Source organism: Hyperoodon ampullatus (genome assembly GCF_949752795.1).
Source record: "Hyperoodon ampullatus genome assembly, contig: scaffold_453, whole genome shotgun sequence".
In the NCBI taxonomy this organism is placed as follows: domain Eukaryota; kingdom Metazoa; phylum Chordata; class Mammalia; order Artiodactyla; family Ziphiidae; genus Hyperoodon; species Hyperoodon ampullatus.
The window spans coordinates 188,189-194,806 of record NW_027640906.1 but is presented as its reverse complement, the minus strand read 5'-3'; the positions used below and the strand labels follow the sequence as shown (position 1 = coordinate 194,806).

The 6,618-nt window shown below is 38.9% G+C and overlaps 1 pseudogene across 1 annotated transcript; it reads right to left on the bottom strand.

Moving 5' to 3' along the window:
• Window positions 1-522: 522 nt before the first annotated feature.
• On the bottom strand, window positions 523-2,988 carry LOC307070009 (ferritin light chain-like; annotated as a pseudogene). The gene is made up of 2 exons: window positions 2,968-2,988; window positions 523-1,049 (listed from the first exon to the last, which is right to left on the bottom strand). The product of its transcript is annotated as a ferritin light chain-like (transcript).
• Window positions 2,989-6,618: the final 3,630 nt, after the last annotated feature.

The following is a 6,618-nucleotide window of genomic DNA, read 5'->3' as shown; positions in this document are numbered from 1 at the left end:
TTAGAATCACCTGGGGAACTCTGAGACCTCTCCGTGCCCAGGCTCCTCCCTAGACCTACTGAATCAAAATCTCTGGGGCTGAGACCTAGACACAAAAGTTTCTCTTAAAAGCTCTTTAGGGGAAGGGATATGGGAACAGATGTATATGTATAACTGATTCAGTTTGTTATAAAGCAGAAACTAATTAAAAAAATATTTAATACTAAAAAAAAAAAAAAAAACTCTTTAGGTAATTCATACGAGCAGCAAAGCTTGAGAACCAGCCCAATAACGGGAACAAACGTATTTCACACAGATAAAGTGGGGCAATTCATATGTTAAAAAACATGAATATATATATATATTTCTTTTTTTCTCTTTATTCTGTTTGTGTTTCAAATAGGCTTTTTTTTTCCTTCTGCAAAAAGCGTTATTGTTTCCATTTGGTCCAAGGCTTGGGAGAGGGCTCCAGGGCGGTTACAAAGCTGCCTAGTGGCTGCAGAGCTGGGCTTCAGGCAGAAACTCTGACGCCAGAGGGGCTCGTCAGAGGCCGCTGGACGTCAGAGACTCCTGTTTGTGCTCGAGCGTGAGCCTTTCGAAAAGATACTCGCCCAGCACAGCCTGCGGACCAGCCAGCCTGCGGAGGTTGGTCAGGTGGTTGCCCATCTTCTTGATGAGTTTCAGCTGCTCGTCCAGGAAGCGGCTCTCCAGGAAGTCACAGAGGTGGGAGTCTGCGCGGGCAGGACCCGGGGCGCGCAGATCCGATAGTGCCTGGTTCAGGTTCTTCTCCCTAAGAATGGCGGCTTGCACAGTGTCCTGGGTTTTACCCCACTCATCTTGAGAAGGCTTCCGCGCATCCTGGAAGAGGGCGCGGCCGCAGCACTTGTTTTGCATTTTCAAGAGTCGCTGGGCGCCCTCACACTTCTCTTCAGCCAGTTGGCGAAAAACGTGGCCCCCATTGTCCAGAGCCCCACTGTTGCTGTGGAAATAGAAGCTTAGAGAGAGGTAAGTGTCCACAGATGCATGTTGAACAGGCGGTGGATGGCGGCCTCCACCTCGATGGAATAATTCTGACGAACGTGGGAACTCGTGGTTGATCAGTGATAAGGAGCTAAGCTCCAAAAACGGTGTTGGCCTGTCCTGGAGGCTGAGGATAGCTGAGTGGCTGATTCCAACGGTTGCGACAGGAAGAAATGTTGGAGGGTGGTCGGGGGCTGGAGCAAGGAGCATCCCTGGGTCTGTTCATTCCAAACACTGTTGAAGCAAAAGACAGATCTGCAGGACTGCCGAGTGCACTGCCTCAAATAGGCTTTGATATAAATGAACAAGAAGTCCAAGCAAGGACAAAACTTACCCTTCCCCCCACCAAAATAGCTGGTGATACTAGAATCTAGATCTGGGAAGGGATTCTTCCATTACTTTAACATTCCAAGCCACTAGAGCAGTGGTTCTCAAAGTATGGTCACCTTGTAAGCAAGCAGTACCCTATGGGGCCTTCCTAGGACAGACCCATCCCCCATAGCCTCTGCTGTAGTTCCTCTCTGAAGTCCTCAGATAATAGTATCTCAGGCATATTTCTTGAGTTTTCAGATGCTAAAAACCACCACCCAATGGAAGAAATTAACTCTTTGATGATCATGAGCACACAGCCCCCAGACCTTCTGGCACCTAAGGATGGATAATGTTACCTGCCCTGTGGCCTCAACATCAGCCAGTCAGATGATTGTGCACGAGCTGATCACATTCCCTGGGACGTCCCTCCCTCACGTGGCCTTTAAAAATGCTTTGCTGAAATCCTTTGGAGATTTCAGGGTTTTTGGAACACGGGCCACCCCTCTCCTTGCTCGATCCTGCAATAAACCTTTCTCTGCTCCAGACTGCAACCTTTCGGTTTGTTTGGCCTCACTGTGCTTCAGACACACGAACGTGCATTCGGTAACAACCTGACCAGCTTTACCAGCGTCCCCTGATAATGTGTCAGATAGTCAAGTTTTAGGGCCCTGTCCCAGCCCTATGGAATCAGCAACTCTAGTGGGGCTCAGTGATCTCTGTTATAACTGGCCCTCCAGATGATTTTTATTCACCTTAAAGTTTGAAAATATCTGCCTTGTCAGCTGCCGAAGCGTCCACCAGCAGGTGAAGGGGAGAGACGCCTGGAAAAGATAGGGAGTAGCCAAGGCAAGTACAGCAGCATTTGCCGTGGTAGTAATGGAGAATGCCTTTTCTCCACTGGTTGGCACAGACTAGTATCTGGGGTCAGTGGCAGGGTTATTTAGGATGCTTTACATTTCAATGTAGAGTGACCTCTGTCCTGGTTTGCCAGGGACTTCCCCTGTGTGAGCACTTAAAATCTCATCCTGGCAAACCCCTTAGCCCTGGATTTGAAGAACTTAGGAAATAACATGAAATTTAGGGGAAACATGATCTAGGTTTTGGGCAAGTCACAAGTGCTAATTAAAGCTAAGCAAGTATGGACAACATCTAGCCTTCTTTACCCCTTTGCAGGAAGGTAAATCTGATTGGGTGAAAGAACTTATTGTTAAGAAATCTTTGTAGAAACATCCCCTTCTGCTTAGTCCGCTGGTTCTCACTTCTGGCTAGACAGTGGCATCGTCTGAGGAGATTTAAAATGATTTTCTTGGTTTAGGATGACCAACTGTTGGTGTGAGGGTTTTTAAAAAGTGCTTCAGATGATTCTAATGTGCAGCCAAATTTAGGTGCCACTGCTTAAGCTTTTGAACCGCTGCTACGTATTTTCACCTCATCTTCCTATGAGAATATCCAACTGTAGTTGGTTTGTTTTTTTTTCTTTTTCTTTTTTTAACTGTCTTATTATAAGATTTACTGTCTTAAATAAGATTGAATGTACAGAAAATCCTGCTAGTCCATCTGGTATAGCTGGATCCTTAGAATAATATCGTTAAGATATATACCATTTAAGTATTGTGATTGGCCTTTTAAAAATTAACATATGCATTGAATTAGTACCATCTGTTTTGAAGCTGTCATGTTGGGTAGCTCTACCTCTAATCTGCTGCCATTGTTAAATATCTGGACACCTCTTATTAGGAATTGCTTTTAAACATCTTTCGGGGTTAAAACCAAGATTGCTGTATTATTTGTACTGGGACCACAAAAACCTCACAAAGATCCCCCGCTGTACTTTCTACCCCCATCTCTAACCCTTGGCAACTTCTAATCTGTGCTCCATCTCCACAGTTTTGTTATTTTAAGAATAATATGTAAATATCATCATGAATTACTTAATCTTCGGAGATTGGCTTTTTAAAATTTTTCCCTCGGCATCATTCCCTTGAAGTTCATTTCAATTTTTGCATATATTAATAATTTGTTCCTTTTTGTTGCTCGGTAGTATTCAATCATAGATTTTATCACAATTTGTTTCAACATTCATCCATTGAAAGACATTTGGGTAGTGGCCAGTTTTTGGCTGTTATAAATAAAACTGCTATGAACATATATGTGTAAGTTTCTGTGGGAACTTAATTAAGTTTTTGTTTCTTTTGGATAAATGCTCAAGAGTACAATTACTGTGTTGTAGGGTGAATCTACTTTTAGGATTAAAAGAGACTGTCAAGCTGTTTCTCAGAGTGGCTAAACCATTTTCTTTTCCCACCAGTGATGTGATATCATTTTTCCATGTACTCACCAGCATTTGATGTTGTCACTATACTTTAATTTTAGTTATTCTCGGATATCTCATTATGGTCTTAATTTGCATTTCCCTAATGGCTAATGATGTTGAGCATCTTTTCATGTGCTTCTTTGCCATGTGTGTATTCTCTTCCATGAAATGTCTGTTCCTGTCTTCTGCCTATTTTCTAGTTGGGTTTTTTTAAGTTGTTTGGAGAGTTCTTTGATATTATAGATACAAGTCATTTGTCTCATGTGGGATTTTCAAATATGTTTTCCCACTGTGTAATTTGAGTTTTCATCCACTTAAAATGATCTTCTATGAAGCATTTTTAACTCATTTTGATGAGATCCAATTTATCAATTTTTGCTTTTATTGATCATACTTTCGGTGTCAAGTCTAAGAATTATTCACGTAGTTCTAGATGCCAAAGATTTTCTCCTATTTTTTTTTCTAAAAATGTCCTGCTTTTACATTGAAGATTATGATCCACTTTGATTTAATTTTTTGTGTAAGGTGTGGAGGTTTAGGTTAAGGTTCATTTTTTGTTTGTTTGTTTTTGTCGAGGGATGTCCAACTGTTTCAGTACCATTTTTTGAAAAGTCTATTCTTCCTTGATAGCTTTCACACTGCTGTCAAAAACAAGTTAAATGTATTTATGTCAGTCTATTTCTGGGTTCTCTATTCCATTCCATTGATCTGTGTATCTACCCTCCATCATTACTGCAAAATCTTGAAATTGGGTAGATGAATTCCTCCCATTTTAATCTTCCTTTACAAATTGTTTTAGCTATTCGTCAGCCTCTTCTTACCATATAAATCTTAGAATAAGCTTGTCTATATCCACAAAAACCTTGAGGGCATTTTAAGAGTAACTCTGTTAAGCCTCTTAACTTGGGGAGAATTGACATCTTTATTATGTTGTGTTTTCTAATCCATGAACAAGGTATGTCTCACCATTTGTTTGGGACTTTTACATTTTTCTTCATCAGCATTTTGTAATTTTCAGTATAGAGAACCTATAAATTTCTTATTGGGCTTATATTTAAGTATTTATTTAGGTCAGTTGTAAATGGCATCACATATTTTTATTTAAGCTTCTACACATTTGTTATTAATATATAATTTGATAAAACTGTGTTGATTTGTACTCTAAAACATTTACAAACTCATATTATTTCTCAAGCTTTTTGTGGATTCCTTGGTATTTTCTCCATTTAGATTATCATCTCCTCTTCAGATACCGTTTTACTTTTCCTTATTTAATATAATAGTATATATTACTATTCAACATTCAGTAGGATATATTCCTTCCTATTCAACGTAGTAGGAATAGTCCTTTTATCTTTTAAATAAATGTTTTAATATTTTAACTTTTAAATGTATGTATTTATTTTTGCTTTGTTTTCTTACTAGAACCTCCATTAATATATTTAATAAAAGTGGTGAGGGCAGATATCGGTGCCTTGTTTCTGATCTTACAGAGAAAGCATTCAGTCTTTCACAGTTAAATATAATGTCGGTATAGGTTGTTTGTAGATCCTCTTGATGAGTCTCAGTATGTTCCTTTTCTATTCCTAGTTTGCTTGGGGGTTTTTTTCTCCTTTTTTTAAATTTTTTAATTTTATTATTATTTTTTACAACTTTATTGGAGTATAATTGCTTCACAATGGTGTGTTAGTTTCTGTTTTATAACAAAGTGAATCAGTTATACATATACATATGTTCCCATATCTCTTCCCTCTTGCGTCTCCCTCCCTCCCACCCTCCCTATCCCACCCCTCCAGGCAGTCACAAAGCACCGAGCTGATCTCCCTGTGCTATGCGGCTGCTTCTCACTAGCTATCTACCTTACGTTTGGTAGTGTATATATGTCCATGCCTCTCTCTCGCTTTGTCACAGCTTACCCTTTCCCCTCCCCATATTCTCAAGTCCATTCTCAAGTAGGTCTGTGTCCTTCTTCCTGTTTTACCCCTAGGTTCTTCATGACATATTTGTTCTTAGATTCCATATATATGTGTTAGCATACGGTATTTGTCTTTCTCTTTCTGACTTACTTCACTCTGTATGACAGACTCTAGGTCTATCCACCTCAATACAAATAGCTCAATTTTGTTTCTTTTTATGGCTGAGTAATATGTCATTGTATATATGTGCCAAATCATGAATGGGATTGGATTTTGTCAAATGCTTTCTCTGCATTAATGGATAGGATCACATGACTTTTCCCCCTTAATCTATTGTATATGGTAGATTACACTGTTTGATTTTCAAATATTTAACCAACTCTCCATAACTGGAATAAATACCTCTTGGTCATGATATATTATTCTTTTTATATATTTCTGGATTTAATTTGCTAATATCTGGCTGAAGATTTTTACAGGCAATTTCATAAAACATATTGGTCTATAGTCTTCTTCTTTTTATACTGTTCCTGTCTGGTTTTGGTATCAAGGTAATGCTGGCTTCATAAGATTAATTAGGAACGGTTCCCTCTACTTCTATTTCTTATCAAATCATGTAAAATTTGTTTTAATTCTTTAAGTCTTGGGTAAAAGTGAAACATCTAAGCCTGAATATTTCTTTTGGGAGTTTTTATATGAAAAATCAGTGTTTCTAATGGTTACAGGAAAATTGAGATTATCTATTTCATCTTGGCTGAGTTTTAGTAGTTTTGGGTGTAGAAGAATTGGCCCATTTCATCTACATTTTTGAATTTAGAGTGTAGACTTGTTCATAATAACTTGTCCCTTATTAACCTGCAGGATATGTCATGGTATCCCTGGTTGTATATCTGATATCTGTGATTTGTGCCACCTCTGTTTTTACCTTTATCCGTCTTGCTAGATCTTTATTGATTAAATTGTTTATTTCCAAGAACCAGCCTTTTGTTTCATTGATTTTCCCCCCCATTTTCCTGTTTTCAGTTTCATGGATTTCTGTTTCATCTTTATTATTTCCTTCTTTCTGCCTGTTTAGTG